The sequence below is a fragment of the Neoarius graeffei genome, chromosome 7, assembly GCF_027579695.1.
Source record: "Neoarius graeffei isolate fNeoGra1 chromosome 7, fNeoGra1.pri, whole genome shotgun sequence".
In the NCBI taxonomy this organism is placed as follows: domain Eukaryota; kingdom Metazoa; phylum Chordata; class Actinopteri; order Siluriformes; family Ariidae; genus Neoarius; species Neoarius graeffei.
In genome coordinates, this window is record NC_083575.1 from 36077831 (window position 1) to 36101519 (window position 23689).

The window sequence follows — 23689 nt, forward strand, 5'->3', positions numbered from 1 at the left end:
TTTGGCATAGGTTTTACAACTGGATGCCCTTCCTGACACAACTCTTCCCAATCTATCCAGGCTTGGGACCAGCACTAAGTATGCACTGTCTTGTACAACCTCAGTGGCTGGGTATTTTACCTAATCTACATGTCTTTGGACTGTGGGGGAAACCAGAACACCTGGAGGAAACCCACACAGACATGGGGAAAACATGCAAACTCCTCACAAAAAGGTCCCCGCTGTCCATGAGGTTCAAACCCAGAACCTTCTTGCTGTGAGATGACAGTGCTAACCACTGCACCACTGTGCCACCCAATAAAGACTGTATTTTGAACAGGACAATTGAACATCCCACTGCAGATTTAGTCCCCCTTTGCTATTATAAAAACCTTCCTTTTTCTGGGAAGGCTTTCCACTAGATTTTGGAATGTAGCTGTAGGTATTTCTACTCATTCAACCATAAGAGCCTGAGTGAGGTCAGGCACTGATGTTGGGTTAGGAATCCTGGGGTGCAGTCAGCATTTCAGTTTATCCTAAAGGTGCTCAATGGGGTTGAGGTCAGGGCTCTGTGAAGGTCAGTTGAGTGCTTCCACTCCAACCTTGGCAAACCATGGACCTCATTTTGTGCACAGGGGCATTGTCATGCTGGAACAGGCTTGGGCCCCTTAGTTCCAGTGAAGGGAAATCTTAATGTTACAGCATACAAAGACATTCTATACAATTGTGTGCTTCCAACTTCATGGTACCAGCTTGGGAAAGAACTGCATATGGGTGTGATGGTCAGGTTATCAAATACTTTTGATCAAATAGAGGAGACTGTATAGTTTTTGTGACAATCCCAGTTTGAGATATACCACCTTATCTCACCCTCACTTAAAATATTCAGAATTGTCCTTTAATTATAAATTAAATACCTCATCAAGAACTCACACAGGCTCTGAAAAGACTTTTAATTATGATGAAGATATATGAAAAGACTTTCAGATTTTTTTTTTTAACTTACATTGTTTCCCTCCAGGAGATTCTAGAGAGTGAGTCTTGATTTGCATGCCCTCTGACAGGCTGAAGGGGCATTTGGAGCAATGCTGTGAGAAGATGTCATATTTTATCATTAGTGTAGGAATACCAAAGTGGGAAATTCAAAGCCATGACGGGACTATTCCATTGAGATAAACTGCTGTTCATCATCGCTATGTAGCAACAAATCCTTGGCATGCATTGCTGGAATGTTAGGTATTATCCATGAACACAGCTGAGTGAGAAAGCCCATTTCCTGAGCCTACTCAATTTGCTGAGGTCTGACTTTCTCTACTTCAGCTCTGGCTCTGTCCTTTTCCAAGGATCCATGATTTCATTTAAAATCCTACAAAATAGTACGGAGAAATTAATGTCCCCACTGGGAAGCCTGCAGAAAATTGACCTGGTTCCATAGATACTAACAAGATCATGTAAGTCAGGGTTTAAAATCTTTGAAACAGAGCTATATAGACATACTATGAAATGAGAACCTTGAACATGCAAATGTACCTAGTGACTCCTGTGTGGATACCCTTTGTGTAACTAATTTTAATAATCACAAACCCTAAATGCTTCCTAGCTTGACATTCATAGATGCAGCTCCCCATTGACTGCTAATGTGCTTCTGATCCATAACAGAATACATGCACACCAGCTCCTGAAACTCACAGTCCAGTTCCAATTCAATTACAGCAAGGCCACAGAATGTCACACAGAGCATTCCACTAGCGCTCGTCACACACCATGTCAGGCTACACACAATGGGTCAGCTAAAGGTGACAAATTCAGCTTTGGTGGTCTTCAAGTGCCTATGAATATTCTTCAGCTGAACGTGCATTTGTTTATGTTCACAGACCCCATGCTGCATCGTAACCGATTTCTTGACCTACACAAGTAGTGTCACGTTTGCTATAACTGTAACAGGTGTTTTAAAGACTGGATGCAAGTCTGTGTGCTCAGTGTGCAGTTTATTAGGGGGAGTCCAAGAATCACAATCTAAAGTTATCAAGGGGATCAATATACAGACAGAGACAATGAAATTCCATAATAACTAACAGAAGAAGGATCCAGGACCAAATCAGCAAGAATCACACGACTGGAGATACAAAGGGTAGCATGGAACTAGGAACATGGCATGGAATTGACTGCAGTTGGCATGACAAGACTGCAACAAGTCTGCAACGTAAAGACAAGGTGTGTACGTACATATTAAAGGGGAACAGAGGGCAATATATAGAGTAAATATAACAGTAAAATGCACATTAACGAACCTTATTCAAGACTTACAAAAGTTTTTTGTTCTAAGGTTGGAAAGTTATAGTGTTTTGAAAGTAGCTCGAGCAAACTATTTCTGCAGTTTGAACAGCCCGCCATGATATTAATTTTATCCAATCAGAATGCACGTTGGGCGGCACAGTGGTGTAGTGGTTAGCGCTGTCGCCTCACAGCAAGAAGGTCCGGGTTCGAGCCCCGTGGCCGGCGAGGGCCTTTCTGTGTGGAGTTTGCATGTTCTCCCCGTGTCCGCGTGGGTTTCCTCCGGGTGCTCCGGTTTCCCCCACAGTCCAAAGACATGCAGGTTAGGTTAACTGGTGACTCTAAATTGACCGTAGGTGTGAATGTGAGTGTGAATGGTTGTCTATGTGTCAGCCCTGTGATGACCTGGCGACTTGTCCAGGGTGTACCCCGCCTTTCGCCCGTAGTCAGCTGGGATAGGCTCCAGCTCGCCTGCGACCCTGTAGAACAGGATAAAGCAGCTAGAGATAATGAGATGAGATGAGATGAGATGAGAATGCACGTTCATTTTCTCTGCGTAACACTCATGACGTATGTATGTGCCCAGTTGTGTTGGCTCATTGAGGTTGGGAATAGCACGTGTGAAATACCTGTTTCTGCCTCTTGCGACGATTTCGCAAGTCCACGGGTGGCGCCTATCTCATTGCAGCAAATAAATTCTGCTGGACTCGTGAGCAATCTCCACGTTACATTTTCCGCACAAGCACCACGCCGTGTCACCTGCACGCAGACGCTCTGCCCCACGCTCGCCATGCCCATGGTCAGCATCAGTCTCATCCTCGCCGTCATCCGAGCTTTCTTCTCTTATTTCATCACCGGAGTCGAGAGTACCTCTCCCAGGTTCAAACCGGTACCCTTCTAAGCCATAGCCTGCTTGCAGTGTGTCTTGCGGGATCTCTTCGTATGATTCGACAGAGCTGTCGCTTTCACTTGATGCGCCCGACGCCATGATTACACGCTTATCTCCTCTATTTCGGAGAGTTCCGCTAGTGCAGTGGGTAGCGCTGACGTCACGGTCTTTTAAAAATGGCGACTCTTGTGCGGTTTAGCGTATAAAGTATTATATTTACAATTACCAAGATATTTCGTTGTTTTCTAGTATATAAATTTGATAGAATACTTAAGAATACGTTACTTTGACACATCAGCAACTGTATATATTATATTTGGTACCCCTTTAATTAAGGGAAAACAAGGAAGAGGCAAACACAATCAAGGAAAACAGATCAATCCAAAGACAAGGATGGACACAGAACCAAAAGAAGAAGCACATGGCACTTTTTTCACCATAGGAACTGTGAAACAACTCCCAACAGGAAACACTGACAACAATGTCAGAGAGTGAAACTGTGTGAGGTACCATGTTCAAGCGAGTGTCTACTCTGCACTGTAAGTGATGGCAGTTAATGTACAGCAGGATTTCAACAGCATTAACCTGTTATTTTTAAATACAGCAATTTACTGTTAATGGAAAAGAGTTACATTTCACCCCATTGACCATTTTTTAACAGAGCTGTATTCCTAAAATACAGCACTTTACTGCTGATCAACTGTCCAAAGTATCTTACGTAACAGTATCGTGCAGCATTTTTTTTTTTTTTGCATTTTTGGGAAGAGTAAAGCTGAACTGCGCATGTGATGCTGGAGTGGGTTTTCTTCATCCATCCATCCATCCATCCATCCATCCATCCATCATCTGTAACCACTTGTCCTGTGCAGGGTCGCAGGCAAGCTGGAGCCTATCCCAGCTGACTATGGGCGAGAAGTGAGGTACATCCTGGACAAGTCACCAGGTCATCGCAGGGCTGACACATAGTGACAAACAACCATTCACACTCACATTCACAGCTACAATCAATTTAGAGCCACCAATTAGCCTAACCTGCATGTCTTTGGACTGTGGGGGAAACCGGAGCACCCAGAGGAAACCCACGCGGACACGGGGAGAACATGCAAACTCCACACAGAAAGGCCCCTGTTGGCCACTGGGCTCGAACCCAGAACCTTCTTGCTGTGAGGCGACAGTGCTAACCATGACACCACTGTGCCGCCCCCATCCCCAACCATCTTGCTAATTATATGGTGGGTAGCAATTTTATTTAATCCATAAATCGTTTCAAATTCTATCAGTGATGTTTCCAGTTTGTTTTTATTGCTGAATATGTACACGCCAATATGTGAAGGATTCAGCAACTAGCATTAGCTATAATTTAATAAATTATGTAGCTAGCTAGAATTTCATAGATTATTGATCAGGCAACACAAGGAGCTCATTTTCATTTCTACATGTCTACGTTAACGCTTGGACAGATATTTTGCCAGTGAATTCTCATCATTCTCATTCTCGTTATCTCTAGCCGCTTTATCCTTCTACAGGGTCGCAGGCAAGCTGGAGCCTATCCCAGCTGACTACGGGCGAAAGGCGGGGTACACCCTGGACAAGTCGCCAGGTCATCACAGGGCTGACACATAGACACAGACGACCATTCACACTCACATTCACACCTACAGTCAATTTAGAGTCACCAGTTAACCTAACCTGCATGTCTTTGGACTGTGGGGGAAACCGGAGCACCCGGAGGAAACCCACACGGACACGGGGAGAACATGCAAACTCCACACAGAAAGGCCCTCGACAGCCACGGGGCTCGAACCCGGACCTTCTTGCTGTGAGGCGACAGCGCTAACCACTACACCACCGTGCCGCCCGCCAGTGAATTCATGAAGCGTAATTATCTTGACAGTAAACCTTTCACAGTTGATTAACATCATTCATCAGTTGAAGTAACATTAGTGCATGCTGGTTACTGGTGGTAATTCAGTAGTGCAGAAATTTCTAAATTAGGTTATTTTCCAAATAATAATTGGATCTGAATTTAACTGATGAAGATTTGCTTTGCGGTAATTTACTCATCTCATCTCATCTCATCTCATTATCTCTAGCCGCTTTATCCTTCTACAGGGTCGCAGGCAAGCTGGAGCCTATCCCAGCTGACTACGGGCGAAAGGCGGGGTACACCCTGGACAAGTCGCCAGGTCATCACAGGGCTGACACATAGACACAGACAACCATTCACACTCACATTCACACCTACGGTCAATTTAGAGTCACCAGTTAACCTAACCTGCATGTCTTTGGACTGTGGGGGAAACCGGAGCACCCAGAGGAAACCCATGCGGACACGGGGAGAACATGCAAACTCCACACAGAAAGGCCCTCGCTGGCCACGGGGCTCAAACCCAGAACCTTCTTGCTGTGAGGCGACAGCGCTAACCACTACACCACCGTGCCGCCCGCCAGTGAATTCATGAAGCGTAATTATCTTGACAGTAAACCTTTTACAGTCTATTAACATCATTCATCAGTTGAAGTAACATTAGTGCATGCTGGTTACTGGTGGTAATTCAGTAGTGCAGAAATTTCTAAATTAGGTTATTTTCCAAATAATAATTGGATCTGAATTTAACTGATGAAGATTTGCTTTGCGGTAATTTACTGCTTCTTCAAATCTGTGCAAGTGGGTTTTTTTTTTCCTCAAAGTTGGATTAATTGCATTGGCATAAGTCTGCGTGATGACATGTTGATAGCGTAGTAAAGGCCATAATGCAGAAACTGTGGGTGTATTCGTTGAGCTATTGAATCTTTTGTTAGTGTTAGTGTTTTCATCATTTCAATTGGACTGTTCAGTTGTATTTAGGTTGATTTTTGGCATGTTTCTCTGACAGTACAGATGTTCCAGACTATACTGAAGCACATCAGGTGAACTGGTGAATAGAGCTGCTGTGTTACAATGGCAGAATACTGCTTATTCAACCATAACAGTCAAGTCTGCTTGGCTTGCAATAATGCATTGTTGTCAAATCTGTGTACATGTGCAACTTGATTTTACAGTAAAACATAAAGTGCAATAAGAAGCTGCGGATTTTTTTTCTCTCACATTGTAATTACATGATTGGATGGAAAAATTCAGCATTTAGCTCTGTTCTTCATTCACAAAGATGGTTTGTGTTCTGTGATTGGAGCAAACTTTGGACAGAGATTTTGAGAAGACTGACAACCATCCATCCATTATCTGTAGCCAGGGGCGCCGCCAGAAATTTTGGGCCCCATGAAAGATTAGAATTTTGGGCCCCCCAACTTTGCCCACCCTCGTCACAATTGCACTATTGTCATTATTTGACTTTTGATAGCCCATGGACCTTGAGTTTGTGACTTTATTACATTTTATGTATTAACCTACCAGGGACTAGATGAAAACTGGTCAGTGACTAATTCTGGTGCATTTACAATCACAAATGAAAATTCAAGATTTTGCCACATGCCTTCTTGTGCTAGGACAATTGGTAGTGAAATGTGTGATGTGACTGCTGTCCGTTATTAGCAACACTTTAATCTAGCAAACTGTATATGGCGCTCGCTCATTAAAAACTTCAATCCTAAAGCATTTATGGGTTGTATTGCTGCTTACTTCCTTCTCCAAAGGGTTGTTCAGTGGTTTGGTAGGGCGGAGGTCCCCCTGAGGCTGAATCTGTGCATATTTAGGGCACCCCATTAGTTATGAAACTGGTTATTAGCACTAGTTATTAGCACCAGCATAACGTAATATTTCATCCTGTTTATCACACAAGCCAGTTCAGTTATTAAAATGGAAAAAATGTCACTGTACAAACTGTAAAAGTGTTCTCTTGATAGGCTAATCCAACCACGTTCATACTGTTCATTTACCATTCGCTAATATTTTGAACACACATGTGAGCGATAGCTACCTTTCTTTGGGAAAAACTGAGTGACCAGTTGCCTGCCTCTCCGGTCCCTCTCAGCTTTCAGCTGCCTTTCTTTACGTTTTTGACAGCCACTCTTCATATTTAGCGATCATAGACTGTACGCACTCCACTGCTGGCTGGCTGCTGCTGCACTGCGACACAGCAGCAAGTAGCGTTGCACTGATCAGCACACAGATTTAACGCATCGCGCTTCTACCAGAACTGGACCGTACCATTTCGCAAAAGGGGGAGGGTTAAATGACAATATGTTGAAGAACTCAAGAAATAGACAACCTTGTTCAATTAGCTCATTTTACCAGATGGAATATTGCATTGTTGTTATTTCAAAAGTCTTATTAAAATCATTAAAAGCATATTATCAGCCCCTTAAAGGGCCCCATGGCAGTGCTGGGCCCCTAGAATTGTTCTAACCTTTCCCCCCCTGGCAGCGCCCATGTCTGTAGCCGCTTATCCTGTTCTACAGGGTCGCAGGTAAGCTGGAGCCTATCCCAGCTGACTATGGGTGAGAGGCGGGGTACAAGTTGCCAGGTCATCGTAGGGCCGACACATAGTGACAAACAACCATTCACACTCACACAGTCAATTTAGAGTCACCAGTTAACCGAACCTGCATGTTTTTGGGCTGTGGGGGAAACCGGAGCACCCGGAGGAAACCCACGCAGACACGGGGAGAACATGCAAACTCCATACAGAAAGGCCCTCACCGGCCACTGAGCTAGAACCCAGGACCTTCTTGCTGCGAGGCGACAGTGCTAACCACTACCACTGTGCCACCCGACTGACAACCAATAAAGTCTATTATAGACTTAAAGTGCACTAATCCAAATCAGTCAGCTGTAAAATCCTGAAAAAGGAAGAAAAAAATATATACAGCTGTATAACAGGATAAAGCGGCTCGAGATAATGAGATGAGATGAGATGAGCTGTATAACATATGTTTCAGTTAACTGCAAAATACTGTGAAAGTACTTGAAAAAAACAAACAAGTTCAGATGGTATTTTAGAGATTAGCAGTCTAAAATCATACATTTTAGTGACAGTAAAAAAAAGTGTTAATTTTACAGTAACATAATGGCTACCCTGCTGCCAGATGTTCACTGTTTGTTTTACAATAATATCTTTACAGTGTACTTTTTCCGTTTTAAAATTTACAATTAATAGTGGCGGCACGGTGGTGTAGTGGTTAGCGCTGTCGCCTCACAGCAAGAAGGTCCTGGGTTCGAGCCCCGGGGCCGGCGAGGGCCTTTCTGTGTGGAGTTTGCATGTTCTCCCCGTGTCCGCGTGGGTTTCCTCCGGGTGCTCCGGTTTCCCCCACAGTCCAAAGACATGCAGGTTAGGTTAACTGGTGACTCTAAATTGACCGTAGGTGTGAATGTGAGTGTGAATGGTTGTCTGTGTCTATGTGTCAGCCCTGTGATGACCTGGCGACTTGTCCAGGGTGTACCCCGCCTTTCGCCCGTAGTCAGCTGGGATAGGCTCCAGCTTGCCTGCGACCCTGTAGAAGGATAAAGCGGCTAGAGATAATGAGATGAGATGAGACAATTAATAGTAAATTAGTGGCATTCTGAGCTGTGCATTAATGAGTATAAGAGAATGTTATCAGTGCCAACACAAGTCTCCTTAATTGATTGCTGTTAGTCTGAAGAGGAATCTAACATGCATGATCTCTTCCTCATGCCTACTGACATATTAGGGAGGAAATAAGAGCACAGCAAATAGGAAGAATGAGATTATGGATGGATAACATATGACAGATTTGGATTTTGGAGGATGTGAACCTGGCAGTGTGTCACCTGTTATATAGAGGATTTGATGGGATTTTGATCAGAAGAGGTAGAGAGGAATTGCAGACAAAAAACAGAAGAGAGAAAGAAAGATTAGGAAACAAGAATGGGAATAAAATGAGAGCTACTGTGGTAGTCATGCAGAGAAAACATTCAACTGATAATAATCTCATCGCATCTCATTATCTCTCGCCGCTTTATCCTGTTCTACAGGGTCGCAGGCAAGCTGGAGCCTATCCCAGCTGACTACGGGCGAAAGGCGGGGTACACCCTGGACAAGTTGCCAGGTCATCACAGGGCTGACACATAGACACAGACAACCATTCACACTCACACCTACGGTCAATTTAGAGTCACCAGTTAACCTAACCTGCATGTCTTTGGACTGTGGGGGAAACCGGAGCACCCGGAGGAAACCCACGCGGACATGGGGAGAACATGCAAACTCCGCCCTCGCTGGCCACGGGGCTCGAACCCGGACCTTCTTGCTGTGAGGTGACAGCGCTAACCACTACACCACCGTGCCGCCCCTGATAATAATCCTCCCAGACAATTTGATAGATTTATAGTGATGAATAATATGCTAATGCTGTATTTAATAAAGTGTGATCTAAGAGTGTTATCTTTTTTCAATATATTTTTACACAGCTCTTTCCTTTTCTTACAGCAACTGCATCGATTTTAGAGGTGTATTGCCTGAGCTCCATTGCCACACAGTTGATCCAACAATAAGTGAATGCAAATAACACACTGCTAGGAATGACCTTTTCAGGATTCATTTCAGCTCTCATTTGTAAAGTTTAATTTCTGGATATGTATAGCATTGGACAGACAAAAACAGTCAACAAGAACATTAAAAAAGTCACAAGTCATTAGCAAAGCTCCAAATTCACAGGCAGAATTTCTCATTTTCCTCTTGTTCGAATCCTTATCCTGTCAAGGAGAACAGAACCAGTGATGCACTTTGTCTTTAATTCTAAGTGTATTACCTTTCAACTCTATTACTCCCCCCTCCTTTTTTTCTATCTCCCCTTTTATTTCCTTGGTGTCCCTTTTTCCTTCCTCTCTCTCTATTTCTGCCCCCTTTTTTCCTTTCACTTCCCTCCACAGCTCCCCAGTACTAATTGAAGTGGTTAATTAACTGAAAACAAAAATGCATTAACACCTTTCCAGACCATTAGGATATGGAAGTGAAGGTGGGTGTGCATAAAAATCTTGCCTCGAGTGCATCACATTTCCCTGCTAGCTATCACCGTTGAGACCAGAGGAAGATAGACCTTGATAAGGATGGTAATGATGAGGAAGAGGAGGGTGCCATAGGTGTGAAGTTGAACTTGACTACTCAGACAGCTGTTAATTTGTGTGTGTGTGTGTGTGTGTGTGTGTGTGTGTGTGTGTGTGTGTGTGTGTGTGTTTTCTCATCAAAGCTCGGCGGAACGGGAATGATTATGGAGCAAAAACTTATTGTCCTAAATAAAAGATAGTACTGTATGTGTAATTGGAAGTGGGATTTACAGTGTCTTGCAAAAGTATTCATCCCCCTTGGTGTTTGTCCTGTTTTGTTGCATTACAAGCTGGAATTAAAATGGATTTTTGGAGGGTTAGCACCATTTGAGTTACACAAAATGCGTACAACTTTAAAGGTGAAAACTGTTATTTTATTGTGACACAAACAATAATTTAAATGAAAAAACAGAAATCTGGAGTGTGCATAGGTATTCACCCCTTTTTGTATGAAACCCCTAAATAAGAGCTGCTCCAACCAATTCACTTCATAAGTCACATAATTAGTTGATTAAGATCCACCTGTGTACAATCAAAGTGTCACATGATGTCTGTATAAATCAACCTGTTCTGGAAGGACCCTGACTCTGCAACACTACTAAGCAAGCAACATGAAAACCAAGGAGCCTCCAAACAGGTCAGAGACAAAGTTGTGGAGAAGTATAGATCAGGGTTGGGCTATAAAAAATATCCCAAACTTTGAATATCCCAGGGAGCACCATTATAGCAAAATGGAAAGAATATGGCATCACTACAAACCTGACAAGAGAAGGCCGCCCACCAAAACTCACAGACCGGGCAAGGAGGGCATTAATCAGAGATGCAACAAAGACACCAAAGATAACACTGAAGGAGCTGCAAAGATCCACAGTGGAGACGGGAGTATCTGTCCATAGGACCATTTTAAGTCATACACACCACAGAGTGGGGCTTTTTGGAAGAGTGGCCAGAAAGAAGTCATTGCTTAAAAAAACACGTTTGGAGTTTGCCCAACAGCATGTGTCAGACTCCCCAAACACATGGAAGAAGATTCTCTGGTCAAACGAGACAAAAATTGATCTTTTTGGCCATCATAGGAAAATGTCATGTGTGGCGCAAACCCAACACCCTGAGAACACCATTCCTACAGTGAAGCATGGTGGTGGCATCATGATGCTGTGGGGATGTTTTTCATCTGCAGGGACAGGAAAGCTGGTCAGGACTGAAGGAAAGATGGATGGCACTAAATACAGGGCAATTCTGGAGGAAACCCTGTTTGAATCAGCCAGAGGTTTGAGACTGGGACGAAGGTTCACGGTCCAGCAGGACAATAACCCTAAACATACTGCTAAAGCTACACTGGAGTGGTTTAAAGGGAAACATTTAAATGTCTTGGAATGGCCTCGTCAAAGCCCAGACCTCAATTCAATTGAGAATCTGTGGCGTAACTTGAAGATTGCTGTACACCAACGCAACCCATCTAACTTGAAGGAGCTGAAACAGTTTTGCCTTGAGGAATGGGCAAAAATCCCAGTGGCTAGATGTGCTAAGCTAATAGAGACATACCCCAAGAGACTTGCAGGTGTAATTGCAGCAAAAGCTGACTCTACAACTTATTGACTTATGGGGGTAAATACCTATGCACACTCCAGATTTCTGTTTTTTTTTCATCTTAATTGTTGTTTGTGTCACAATAAAACAACAATTTTCACCTTTAAAGTGGTAGGCATGTTGTGTAAATCAAATAATGCTAACCCTCCAAAAGTCCATTTTAATTCCAGCTTGTAATGCGACAAAACAGGAGAAACATCAAGGGGGATGAATACTTTTGCAAGACACTGTAGATGTCATATTACTGAGAATCCTACAAAATGCAACCAAAAGGAGAAAAAAAGTCTCACAGTTAGCAAGACTGCTTAAAATCTTTGCCAGGATGGAGGATAGATACAGTGTGGAGACATTCCATTATTATTCTGTTATGTACCTTTAGTGCTTATCTTTTATCTGGGAACGTATCAGATATTGTGTAACTTTATTACCTTTTAGAGAAAAGCTTTAAGGGTTGACCAGTCATTCTTAAAGTCCAATTATGTTCCAAAGATGCATACTAAAGGTATAAAGAATGTACACTTGATGGTATCATCACAGTGCCAAGCAAATTACAATTTGATACCATTATTTCTGATAGTGCATTACATGGTGTAGTGCTGTAGCATGTAGTGTTGCAGCTGGACATATCTGTGCATTGAAGTTACACTACCGTTCAAAGGTTTGGGGTCACCCAGACAATTTTGTGTTTTCCATGAAAAGTCACACTTTTATTTACCACCATAAGTTGTAAAATGAATAGAAAATATCGTCAAGACATTTTTCTGGCCATTTTGAGCATTTAATCGACCCCACAAATGTGATGCTCCAGAAACTCAATCTGCTCAAAGGAAGGTCAGTTTTATAGCTTCTCTAAAGAGCTCAACTGTTTTCAGCTGTGCTAACATGATTGTACAAGGGTTTTCTAATCATCCATTAGCCTTCTGAGGCAATGAGCAAACACATTGTACCATTAGAACACTGGAGTGAGAGTTGCTGGAAATGGGCCTCTATACACCTATGGAGATATTGCACCAAAAACCACACATTTGCAGCTAGAATAGTCATTTACCACATTAGCGATGTATAGAGTGGATTTCTGATTAGTTTAAAGTGATCTTCATTGAAAAGAACAGTGCTTTTCTTTCAAAAATAAGGACATTTCAAAGTGACCCCAAACTTTTGAACGGTAGTGTAAAGCTAGACAGTAGCATTGTAGTACTTGTGACTGGTCTTTGTCTCAAGCCTGGTCTCAAAACCATGTTTTGAAGGTCTTGGTCTCATCTCAGAATCAACTGCATTTTTACTTGGTCTTGTCTCGGGCTCAGACATAGAGACTCGGGATTTTGTCTCAAAACCAGTCAAGGCCGCAGCAGTAGGGATATCACTAAATTGCCTATGCATTGTCTGATTTATTTGTTTACATTATTACTGTGATTGTATGTAAAGCTTACTGATTCAAATGCAACCAATAACGTGATTCACTGCTACTTTGAAATTTTCATTACTGTTAACAGCTATCACCTTTCCCCAAACTCCTTCACAACCACTGGTCTGGTTCTGGTCTTGACTCGGTCTCACCCTGCTTTGGTCTTGGTCTTGACTTGGTCTCAACCCCTCAAAGTCTTGATCTTGTTTTGGTCTCGATACACTCTCGTCTTGGTAATGACTCGGTCTTGGTTTAGGTGGTCTTGACTATAACCCTACAAGACAGAGGACAAAAGACAGACAGAAGACAGAGGAAAACCTGTCAAGAATGTTAGAGAAGTCCAACACACATACACACGTCTTATACAATCTGCTACTGTTATTAGTAAACATAAAAAATCGGATCTCTTTCGACAACTAAACACAGCTCTGTAAGATGGCACCAGCATGGCAGCAAGGGCCTTCATAATGCCGTGGCTGTTGGTGTCCACATGACCAGTACCAGCTCCCTACTGGAACCGCTGGCCAGCGATATCTTCACATACAATCACTTGCTTATGCTTCCTTTCCTCCCCCTAGCCCTGTTTCAGCCTCTGCCTCAACAAACCAGCCTTTCTCACAACCCCTACACAATAGAGTAAATGTACCAACCATGGATGAGTATGTATATGAGTATGTGTGAAACAGACAGAGCGAGAAAACATGAATAGTGACTTAGGGGCCACTTCTAGCAACAAAACAAAAAACTCCCCTCATTTGAACCCTCCTCAAAATGCCTGGCATGACTCGAACAACAAACATATATCTTTCCTTTTATTTTGTCTCACTATTTGCAGTATTTCTATTAGCCCCCTCCTGTCGTGGGTCTATTCAGTATCTGGCATTGGCAGCCTGGACTGACTGTGAACTCCTTTGTAATGCTTTTGGGAGAACTATGTGTGCTGGACCAAATATTCCCAACGTCAGCTGTGCCTCAAGAGCCCAGCCGCCCATTGTGTTTTCTAGGGACAGGAACAATTTGACCAAGCATTGCCTGATCAGGCAGCACTGTAGTTGGGTGGCAGTGTTAAGGGGGGCAATAGGATGCAGCCACCCACTGCTGAAAGCACATGACTGACATGCCCTTGATATCAGGGGGTGGGGTTGACATTGTTCCCTCAGCATTCAAACAATGGCATATTCTGTTATATTCATGCACTCATCTGAGCAGTTAAACAACAGCACAATGTCACGGACCTGAACAGTGTTTCACAGGGTAGCCGGAAGAAGGTGACCTGGTCCTGTCAGGATTATTTCCTCTCGTCTTCTTCGCTGGCTCTCTTTCATTCTGAGGTCTTACATTCTGGTTTGGCTCCAGACCAGCACTGCTTAGAACTGTGTTTAGCTATTTGATTTCCTGTTTCCACCATTTAATTTAGGATAGTGCTTCCTGTGCAATGACGGTCGGGTTCTCTTTTTCTTTGTTCTCTTTATGTTGCCCCTCTCTCTCTCTCTCTCTCTCTCTTGAGACAGAAGTTCCACTTCTCAATCTCCCAACTAATCCTTCAGACACGCAGCATGTGTAGTGCCGATCATTACACAAACCTTTAAAACATTACGCTATGTTTCTCACAGCTGGTGCTTCAGACCCATTTAAAGAAAACACAGGAATCAATATTTCTTATTAGGAATCCCTACTGATGTGCCTGAGGCTCAGTATTCTTTTCCCTGCAAGTTCTCATTCACTCTTTTTTCCTAAAAAAAAGAAAGCAGCTATTTTCCTTTGAACAACTGGAACAAATGAAATTAAAAGTATAGTCTATTAAGAGTTATTTTGTACCTGTTCACAATGTATTTATTTTGTAACCAAATATTGTCAGGGATAGTTTTGACGGGGGCAAATCCTTTTCCAGAGGACAAGATTTCAGGAGAAAATCCATTTGTTAGTGCTAGCTGTGTGCTCAAATGAACCTTGCATTCACTATTCACCAAAGTCCAAATATGTGCATCATTATCCGTTGCATAATTACTCTATGTTATATCGCTGCACAGCGACAGTCGCATTTGTCCTTTTGCGCTACACTGTGTATGGCCTTGAAAGTACTGACTGGCTGTCAGAGCCTTAGCAGATACTGTGGGTTGATCTGAAATGTCTGCAATGGGAAATCAGAGGATGCAGTTGCAGTTGGCAGTGGAAGAAGAGTGATAGACACATTCAAACTAAGAGTGTTTGGGAGAAAGGCAGGAGACAGGCTTGCTGTCCTTGCCAGGGATAATTGGGCTGTATCTTTTGTTTCCTCATGGGTCCCTCTTCTGCCGTTCACTCTCTCTGCTTCTATTTACTTAGCAAAAGAAAACTGTTTACTGGGGATGGCAGAAGGGGTCAATGGAAGGAGGTTGGGGGGTGTGGGGGTTCAGCTTTTCATTGTGACTGATCGAGAAGGCCATGGGAAAGTACCACTGGAATAATGCACATGCTTCATGGTCGTCTGTTTCTTCTTTGCTTGCAAAGCTAGGCAGGTTTTCTAAAAGCTGCCATTATAAAAGTCATCCAGGAATAACCATGGAATGGCACACACACAAAAAAAATATATATATTCCATGGGTAAATGGAGCAGTCAAATAGAAACTACCTGCTATTTAGACTCTCATTATGATAACACAGAATTTTCCAATTTTTATGTTGCTGAAAAAAAAATCATCAAGCTTTCGTGATTAAAAATCAATGTTAAACATAGTTCAGACACATTTGTTTTTGAACCGTTAGCCCAAATCACGATATATATTAAAGCAGCTAATACCAGTGTAAGCATTCACAGAGTGAAATAATCAAACCTTCATTTTCTGAAAGTTAGCTGGTTTAAGTGCTGAGACGACTCAATTACCTTGTGTAAGGAAAATCATTATCCAGGCATTACAAATAGTGCACATCAGAGAAATGAAGGTAACTCTCCTTTCCTGCAATGGCTCAGCTGGCTTCAGAATCTTGTTCGAGTTCCTGTCCCTAAAGAGCAGTAAAGGAGGCTGTGTGTAATATGAGATGGTAATTACTGACAGCTCCCTCTCCCCAGGCCTTTTGGGACAGGAGACACCTTGAGTCTCATTAGATCACTCACTGGCAATCACTCAGATTCCTTCACTTCTCTTTCTACGCTAATCCACAGTGCCACTAATAGCATATCCTATTCCATGCACCCTATGGATATCCATGTATAATTCTACTAGATCAATTTATTATTACCCCTGTGCTATTTCCTAATCAATAGTCTCCAAGAAGTGGAGTTGCTGTTTTGGTTTATTGAAATTATAAGCCACTGAACTTGGAGTATCTGCGAGGTCCGTAACTGTCTCCATTGCATTTACAAAATTATAATATTTACACTAATTTTCAAAATAAAAGGATATATACAGTACTGTGCAAAAGTCTTAGGCACCCTATTTTTTCATACAAACTTTGTTATAGATTTCTATTTTATGACTTCTACATTGGCGGCACGGTGGTGTAGTGGTTAGCGCTGTCGCCTCACAGCAAGAAGGTCCTGGGTTCGAGCCCCGGGGCCGGCGAGGGCCTTTCTGTGTGGAGTTTGCATGTTCTCCCCGTGTCCGCGTGGGTTTCCTCCGGGTGCTCCGGTTTCCCCCACAGTCCAAAGACATGCAGGTAAGGTTAACTGGTGACTCTAAATTGACCGTAGGTGTGAATGTGAATGGTTGTCTGTGTCTATGTGTCAGCCCTGTGATGACCTGGCGACTTGTCCAGGGTGTACCCCGCCTTTCGCCCATAGTCAGCTGGGATAGGCTCCAGCTTGCCTGCGACCCTGTAGAAGGATAAAGCGGCTAGAGATAATGAGATGAGATGAGACTTCTACATTATCGAGTCGGTACAAAAACATTTTAGAGTCCAAACGTTTGTTTTCCAGCACAAAATTTCATGTTACAGAAAAAAAAGTTTGTATCCGAGCAGCATATTACATGCGAGAGCACTTTTCAGATTAAAAAAGAAAACATAATGAAGGCTACTGGGTTTTGGTGCAAAATGAAGAAGTGAGTGTGACAGTCAAAGTGTCCAGAAGAACTGTGGCTGGTTCTGCAAGATGCTCAGTAAAACCTACAGCTCATTTCCTTATAAAATTGCACTTATTGTACCCGAGACTACTATTTTTTTTAGTATTTTTTTATGTTGAAACATTTCATTTAATTATTTTTAGGGCATTTTGGTCTATAGCATTTCTTCACATGTGCCTAAGACTTTTGCACAGTACTGTACTGTACGTATATCACTTTCATTGTTTTCTCATTACATCTACATGAGGTCCATCCATTTCAAATATTAGATATCTAAAAGGTGCTTTGGAATAATGGTCGTCATCCATTGAGATTCTGAATTCAGTAATACATGAAATCTAGTGGGCGGCACGGTGGTGTAGTGGTTAGCGCTGTCGCCTCACAGCAAGAAGGTCCTGGGTTCGAGCCCCGGGGCCGGCGAGGGCCTTTCTGTGTGGAGTTTGCATGTTCTCCGCGTGGGTTTCCTCCGGGTGCTCCGGTTTCCCCCACAGTCCAAAGACATGCAGGTTAGGTTAACTGGTGACTCTAAATTGACCGTAGGTGTGAATGTGAGTGTGAATGGTTGTCTGTGTCTATGTGTCAGCCCTGTGATGACCTGGCGACTTGTCCAGGGTGTACCCCGCCTTTCACCCATAGTCAGCTGGGATAGGCTCCAGCTCGCCTGCAACCCTGTAGAACAGGATAAAGCGGCTACAGATAATGAGATGAGATGAGATGAGATGAGATGAAATCTAGTGTTAAGTAAGACCAGAAGATTATGTACAAACATACAGCACAACAGAATGATGCTGATTGATTATTTATTATTAGTCAGAGTAAAAATTAAGGTAAACCTTTCTTTAGAAAATGGAAGAGTTGAAAAGAAGAAGATTGCACATGGGGGAGCGTTTGATGTTTGATATTATCCCCCACAAAGTTACGTCTGATTGCTTTGAATCCCCTGGATTTGTGGAGCTTTGAGATAACGAAACCTTACACCCTTTTACCTGCCACAAGAAAAAAATATTCTGCTGAATTCCCTGCTGAAAGAAAAGAGTGATGCTAGGATTTGACCTAGACTCTTGATGTTTAAAGAGCGTTTCCTTAAAGGCACCAAGAGGCTTTTGAATTCACAAAAACACTTACAGCATAAAATGCATACATACATACATACATACACATTAATCTTTAACCTTTAAAGGTTAAAACATTTGTGTCTTATTAAATATAAACATGTTTTTTAACTCGTTAATTTGGTCATTTACTGAAGGGTTGACTAGTTGGGGCATAAATGCAGGAAATAAAATTTCACTGTTTGAACATTTTTCCCATGGGTCCCAATAAGCCACTGCATAGTGTGAGTAGCCGCAAGCACTGAGGCTGTTCAAAGGCAAAAGACAACTCAGAGCATTCTGTCTGTCTCCAGAGAAAAGCATGACACATTCTGTTTGAGAAGTAGGAAGGTTTTAACCAACAGATAGACAAATCATACTGCACATTCATTTCAACTCCAGGTTGCATCAGATCAAAGATAAGTCGACTTCCTTCAATCCCAAATGGCTGTTTTAAACCAATAGAAATGGTGGATATGTTTTTGTGCATTTGTGTGTGTGTGTATTCATTTGTAGCTATTTGTCAAAGAGCACTGAGCAGCTTCTGATTGAAGGGCCTATTAGCCATCCCTGGGGAAACATGTTTACCTGCTGTCAGTTCAACGGTATACATAGATCATTGTCATTTAAACAGCAACAACAACCAAACAGAAAAGGTAATTACATTTTACCTTTCAGAGAGATAGAATTGATTTGGTTAGCTGCGGGAGCGCCTGTTCACAATTTGATGATGAAGCTCTGTTTTAATATGCTCTGACAGCTAAATGGATTGGGAGCAGAGGAACATGGCTGCCACTTTATGGCTTGCCTAAACCAGTGGGAGAGGGAGAAAGGACATAAATTAAACTCTGTGTAATCAGGCCAGAGTTGACCTAAACGCTGCCATGTGGAACAATCCACACATTGCTGAAAAATTCAGAATGTCACCGTTTCTCTGAAAACCAGCAAGTGCCAAAATCGGTGGTGACAAATGGAACAGTCTAGACAGATTGCAGTATGCCAGCTGTATTCAAAGAGTGGCTGTCTTGTTTTTGTACAAGTGCGAGCAAAATGTATGAGTACAGTTTACTCGAGAGGAGTCACACACAGGACTAGACGTGTGAATACATTTGATGTAATTGTACTGTGTAAAGAGTGCTTTTTTTAATACTTATCACCTTCATCTATCAACTATGAGGCTTCAGGAGTCATTTTATTGTTTTTAATATGAACAGAAACTCACAGTGGGAGTTTTCACTTTGGGAGGCTGTCACAGACTTCCCCATTCATATTTGATAGTTCCCTAAGAGCAGCCGCTTGTGCGGAAGACTTCCAAATGAAGCTAAAGCTCAGCCCTGCCAGCCAGTGACCCATTTGTTTGCCCATCACGTAGAATGAGAGCAACATTCAGCCTGGGCCAAGCAGCAACAGCGACCATTTTAAATGTCTGTCTTTCTTTCTCTGTGTTCCTTCCATTCATTCATCCTTCCTTTCGTCTTCTTCTTTCCTCCAGCTCCCCTTCCCTCCCTCTCTGATCACCCAGATGTGCATTAGGTTCAGACCGAAGTCAGCCAGTGTTCACTGCAGGCATTTGGAGGACACAGAGTTCTAGCTGCTTGTAGTGAACTTTGAAATTCATACCATTTCTACTGATAGCTCATCAGAAATCTTGTCGTGCTTGTCATGGAATGCTCCTCATTTCATTCACAAACAGAACAGCTAATGCTAAAGCATTACTTGAGGAACCTTGTAGATTGATATGTGTATTGATCACAAATGGCTGATGACCCATTTGAGATCCGGACAACAATATAGTTAGAGCCTGGTGATCAGTCCAACACTTAAAAATCAGTGCGTTTACATGCACATCCAAATCGAGCTACTGTCGGTAATCGAGCTAAGGGTCCCAGCAGGGGTGCCAGAGAAATCCAATCCTACATGCACACAAGGAAATCGAGCTATTGTGTGAGGTACATTGTGCACCCGAGCCACAGGTGGCGCTACACGCCCCATCGTGTTGGTACACTTCCGGTTGTCGTCATGAAGAAGAGGAGTGATTTCCACTTTACATTCACACCACATGTCATTGCCATCCGTTGGCTACAAACTGTCCTGCGCAGACCACTGTTTTGTAAGACAACTTATTTTGCACAATTGTATATTTTTCTAAAGTCCATTTTTTGCTTACAATTTAAGTTATGTCTTAATAAACACACAAAAAGTTCAATTGTTTTTGTTTTTTTGTCTCCTTGTTCCTCCTGACCTCTTCTGCTGCTCGCTACTACTACTGTTGTCATGCCAACCGAGGCTGTTGTGTTTCCCGCTTGTGGTCTTGTCACTCGTCACTTCCGGAAGGGAAGTAAGTAGCTCGACTACGTAGCTCGATAGGGTTACGTGCACTAAGTAGCTCGGCTACAATCGCATAATCTAGGTCGTGTAGTTCGATTACGAGAAATCCAGTTCGTTTCGATTTCAGCCGAGCTAAGGTGTATCCATGGCATTTAGAACTTCGATTTCAGTCGAGCTACGGCAGAAATTCGATTTTCTCTATGTGCATGTAAACGCACTGAGTGTAAGCTTGAGCACCTACAGTACTGTACAAAAGTCTTAGGCTTATGTAAAGAGTCTCTATAAATGGGGGAGGGGGGTATTTTAAAGTGCCATTCCACCATTGGATGTATTCTTTGGCATAAAATACAATATATTTTATGACAACATGACTAGACAGAGAAATCTTTTAGCTTCAAAATGATATATCAAACATAATTTTTTGACAACGACAAGTATATTAATTTTGCGACCAAAGTCACCTACCCTTTTAATTTCCACGCGGTAGTGAAACGCGATGTCATCGGCAGGTTCCCCTTCTTGTGTACCACGTGTCGGTCTATTTTTAGACCAGGAAACCCCCAAAGTGAGAGAGTCATTTCTCCTCGGATATGGGGGCCAAAAAAATTGCGAAAAATTTTGAGTTAATCTTTCAGTTAGCTAGATTTATTGGTATTAGCTAGATTTATTGGTATTATTTTTATCACGTTCTATCCGCCATTGCTGATAATATGTGCTGCGTCACACATCACGTGGTACACAAGAAGGGGAACCTGCCGATGACATCACGCGCGGAAATTAAAAGGGTAGGTGACTTTGGTCGCAAAATTAATATACTTGTCGTTGTCAAAAAATTATATTTGATATATCATTTTGAAGCTAAAAGATTTCTCTATCTAGTGATACCATTTATATATGTTGTCAAAATATATTGTATTTTATGCCAAAGAATACATCCAATGGTGGAATGGCACTTTAAGAATTTTGACTTTTCCATGTTTTACCCCCCTAGAAATATGGAGATGGTCCATCTATGTGGGAAAATGTCAAATTTTATTAAATTGAACCTTGCTAACCCCTCTGTACATACCCTCTGAAAGTTTCCATTCTTACAGTATGACAAAATACATTACAGTGCTGTTTGATATTAGAATGCTGCTTTTTTTAATGTGTTTTAAAGTTATCGATGAATGCGAACCTCTTCAGGTATGCCACTAGGTACGACTACAACATTTTCAGTGCAGATGATCATTATTTTAAGGTAATAAGCTTAGTCATAAGTAACCTTACATTCAAGTAAATTAAACATACGGTAATTCTGCTCTTTTTCAGCAAGTTTTAAAGTTATTGATGAATGTCACACTCTTCAGTAATACCTCAAATATGAACTATTTTTAAGCACAGAGGATCATTACTTAAGGTTACTAATTTAGTTTTAAGAACCAGTATGCACAAATGATTCATATCTGAATTATATCTCCCAATGTATTAAATAGTCATTATTTGTATTCTTGCAGGTAAATAATGGCTTCTGTTGCAACACGGTCAAAAGCTAAGAAGATACTAGATGTAGTAGAGTACATAGAGCAGGCTGAGTTCCCTTCTGGGATGCTTCCAACATTTGGAGGGGTTATTAACTTCAGAGGGTATGTACAAGGGGGTTAGCATTTTTCAGTTGGCCAAATATTGGTATTTCCATACTTAGATAGATCATCTCCATATTTTGGAGGGGGTAGAAAAATTTTTTTGGTCTAACACCCCCCTACTATAAAGCAAAGATGCCTTCAAAAATAATTAAATGAAACATTTCTACAGATAAAATTGTTAAATGAAATATTTTTACATGTACAACCCCAAATCAGAAAAAGTTAGGACAGCATGGAAAATACAAACAAAAAAAGAAAGCAGTGATTTCTAAATTTACTTTGACTTGTATTTCATTGCAGACAGTATGAACCCAAGATATTTCATATTTTGTCTGGTCAACTTCAATTTGTTTGTTAATATACATCCATTCCTGCATTTCAGTCCTGCAACCCATTCCAAAAAAAAAAGTTAGGGCAGTTTAAGGTTAGTGCTGAGGTAAAATTAAATAATGATGTGATTTGAGACAGGTGATGCTATCAGGTGATTTTAATCATGATTTGTTACAAAATCAGTGTCCAGGAAAGGCCTAGGGTTTGAGGAGCAAAGCTGGGCCAAGGATCTTCAGTTTTCAACAAATGCATGAGAAAATAATTGAAATGTTTAAACATAATGTTTCTCAAAGAAATATACAAAGAGATTTGGATATTTCACTCTCTGCACTGCATAATATCAGTTCAAGGAATCTGGAGGAATTTCCATGTGTAAAGGGCAAGGGCGCAAGCCTAAGCTGAACACCTGTGATCTCTGATCCCTCAGACAGCATTGCATCAAGAACCGTCATTCATCTATAGCTGATATAATCACATGGGCTCAGGATTACTTTGGCAAACCTTTGTCAAGCACTACAGTACAGAGTTGCATCCACAAATTCCAGTTAAAACTTTACTGTACAAAAAGGAAGCCTTATGTTAACTGTATCCAGAAGCACTGTTGACTTCTCTGGGCTCAGAGGCATCTGGGATGGACCATCACACAGTGAAAATGTGGATTATGGTCAGATAAATCAGTATTCCAGTTTTTTTTTTTTTTTTTTTTAAAGAAATGGACTCATTATGTTCTGGACCAAAGATAAAAAGGACCATCCAGACTGTTACCAGCAACAAATCCAAAAGCCAGTGTCTGTCATGGTATGGGGTTGTGTCAATGCCCTTGGCAAAGATAACTTTCACATAATAAGGTATGTTTCTTTATCAGGAATTTCCCATAACATTCTGGCATACATGAAACCTGCCTCAAAATATTGGTAGACATCTGAATTTTTGTATGCCTTTAGCATTGCTCCAGTGTATTTAGAAGCCCCAAATACTAAATAGTTCAGGATGTCGTAGTATCTCAAATCTGGGAGCTGGTTTGCTGTACACTTTTCAAGTGGAATAAATACATTTGTGGGTAAATTAAGAAGAAGAAGCCTTTATTTTTTTTTCACATGTACACTCAAGCACAGCAAAGTTCCTCCTCTGCATT

General features: G+C 41.9%; 1 long non-coding RNA gene across 1 annotated transcript in view; it reads right to left on the bottom strand.

Moving 5' to 3' along the window:
* LOC132889260 (uncharacterized) overlaps window positions 1-23689 on the bottom strand; it is a 140251-nt gene that overhangs the window by 114419 nt on the left and 2143 nt on the right. The window contains exon 2 of the long non-coding RNA XR_009655036.1: window positions 13293-13414. This is a non-coding gene — a long non-coding RNA (uncharacterized LOC132889260). The remainder of the gene's footprint in view (window positions 1-13292; window positions 13415-23689) is intronic.